Here is a 2,500-nt window from a genome sequence, read left to right as displayed (position 1 = left end):
TGGCGTAGGCGCCCAGGCGCCAAAAGAGGCGCCAGGCGAAAAGGCGCCAGGGCGCCCAGGCGGAAAAGAGGCGCCCAGGCGGAATGGCGCCAGGGCGCCCAGGCGGAAAAGAGGCGCCCAGGCGAAAAAGAGGCGCCCAGGCGGAAAGGCGCCAGGGCGCCCAGGCGGAAAAGAGGCGCCCTGGCGTAGGCGCCCATGCGCCAAAAGAGGCACCCAGGCGAAAAGGCGCCAGGGCGCCCAGGCGGAAAAGAGGCGCCCAGGCGGAATGGCGCCAGGGCACCCAGGCGGAAAAGAGGCGCCCAGGCGGAAAAGAGGCGCCCTGGCGTAGGCGCCCAGGCGCCAAAAGAGGCGCCAGGCGAAAAGGCGCCAGGGCCCCCAGGCGGAAAAGAGGCGCCCAGGCGAAAAAGAGGCGCCCTGGCGGAAAAGAGGCGCCCTGGCGTAGGCACCCAGGCGCCAAAAGAGGCACCCAGGCGAAAAGGCGCCAGGGCGCCCAGGCGGAAAAGAGGCGCCCAGGCGGAATGGCGCCAGGGCACCCAGGCGGAAAAGAGGCGCCCAGGCGAAAAAGAGGCGCCCAGGCGGAAAAGAGGCGCCCTGGCGTAGGCGCCCAGGCGCCAAAAGTGGCGCCCAGGCGAAAAGGCGCCAGGGCGCCCAGGCGAAGAGGCGCCAGGGCGCCCAGGTGGGAAAGAGGCGCCCAGGCGAAAAGGCGCCAGGGCGCCCAGGCAGAAAAGAGGCGCCCAGGCGAAAAAGAGGCGCCCAGGCAGAAAGGCGCCATGGCGCCCAGGCGGAAAAGAGGCGCCCTGGCCAGGCGGAAAAGAGGCGCCCAGGCGGAAAAGAGGTGCCCAGGCGAAAAAGAGTCGCCCAGGCCGAAAGGCGCCATGGCGCCCAGGCGGAAAAGAGGCGCCCACGCGAAAAGGCGCCAGGGCGCCAAGGCGGAAAACAGGCGCCCAGGCGGAAAGGTGCCAGGGCGCCCAGGCGGAAAAGAGGCGCCCAGGCGCGTGGGGGGCAAGGCGCCAGGCGCCAGGCACGCGCGGAGGCAAGGCGCCAGGCGCAAGGCGCCACGCGCGCGCGCGCGTGGGGGGCGAGGCGCCAGGCGCCAGGCGCCGGGCGCGCGTGGGGGGCAAGGCGCCAGGCGCCGGGCGCGCGCGCGTGGGGCGCCAGGCGCCTGGCGGGTGGGCGCCCCCAGGAAGGGGTGCTGGCGCGCGATGGGGTTGCGCCCGTACGGACCGTGTGACAGTACAGACACTTTGGCGAAACCTCCTGCCCGAAGCGATTTTAGGCGTTCGGCTAGGTAGGTGACCCGGTTTTTTTCGCGTTTCTCGGCCGCTAGCCCCTTTTTTCGCGTTTTCGTGCGCGCGCCCCTCTTGACCTCGCACGCGCGCCGCGCGTCGCGTCCTTGTCCTTGTCCGCGTCCGCGTTCGCGCGTGTCGGCGATCACGGGCCCCGTGCATGGCTCGTCTCTGTGGACCATCGCCCCGCTCTTGTCCCTCTTTCGTGTTTGTGTGGCGCCCCGCCCCGTGCACCATTGCCGGCTGGCAGCAAGGTGCCTAGCCCCCCTTGCCGCCAGGCCTGTCCACCCCAAGGTGCTAAAGCCGCCAGGCACCCGTGCCGCCGAACCGTGCGTCCGTAAGCCGCTGCACGTGCGGCGGCCGGCCATGCCCGTGCTATTGACCCTGTGTGACAGTACAGACACTTTGGCGAAACCTCCTGGCCGACGGGGTTTTTGCGCCCACCTAGGTAGGGCGACCCCTTTTTTTTCGTGTCGCCTGTCCGTGTGTCCCTTTTTCGCCTTTTTCGGGTTCGTGTTTTCGTGTGCCGCCAAAAGCAAGCCCTGCGCTCGTCCCGTCCCGCTTGACCCGTGCATCCGCCGGTGCTGGCCTGCAAAATGCCTGTGAGCGACGCACGTGACCAGCAGCCCAGGCGAGTGTGCACGGGTGGCAGGCGAAACGGGCGTGCGTGTCGCCAGTGTGTATGTCCCTTTTTCGCCTTTTTCGGGTTCGTGTTTTCGTGTGCCGCCAAAAGCAAGCCCTGCGCTCGTCCCGTCCCGCTTGACCCGTGCATCCGCCGGTGCTGGCCTGCAAAATGCCTATGAGCGACGCATGTGACCAGCAGCCCAGGCGAGTGTGCATGGGTGGCAGGCGAAACGGGCGCGCGTGTCGCCAGTGCGTATGTCCCTTTTTCGGGTTCGTGTTTTCGTGTGCCACCAAAAGCAAGCCTTGCGCTCGTCCCGTCCCGCTTGACCCGTGCATCCGCCGGTGCTGGCCTGCAAAATGCCTGTGAGCGACGCATGTGACCAGCTGCCCAGGCGAGTGTGCACGGGTGGCAGGCGAAACGGGCGTGTCGCCAGTGCGTATGTCCCTTTTTTGCCTTTTTCGGGTTCGTGTTTTTGTGTGCCGGCAAAAGTTAGCCCTGCGCTCGTCCCGTCCCGCTTGACCCGTGCATCCGCCGGTGCTGGCCTGCAAAATGCCTTTGAGCGACGCATGTGACCAGCTGCCCAGGCGAG

This window comes from Aristolochia californica, unplaced genomic scaffold (genome assembly GCF_029961685.1).
Source record: "Aristolochia californica isolate CCGP_79_NKW_82.1479 unplaced genomic scaffold, dmAriCali1.0.hap1 SCAF_82, whole genome shotgun sequence".
In the NCBI taxonomy this organism is placed as follows: domain Eukaryota; kingdom Viridiplantae; phylum Streptophyta; class Magnoliopsida; order Piperales; family Aristolochiaceae; genus Aristolochia; species Aristolochia californica.
Note: the sequence above shows the minus strand (reverse complement) of the source record.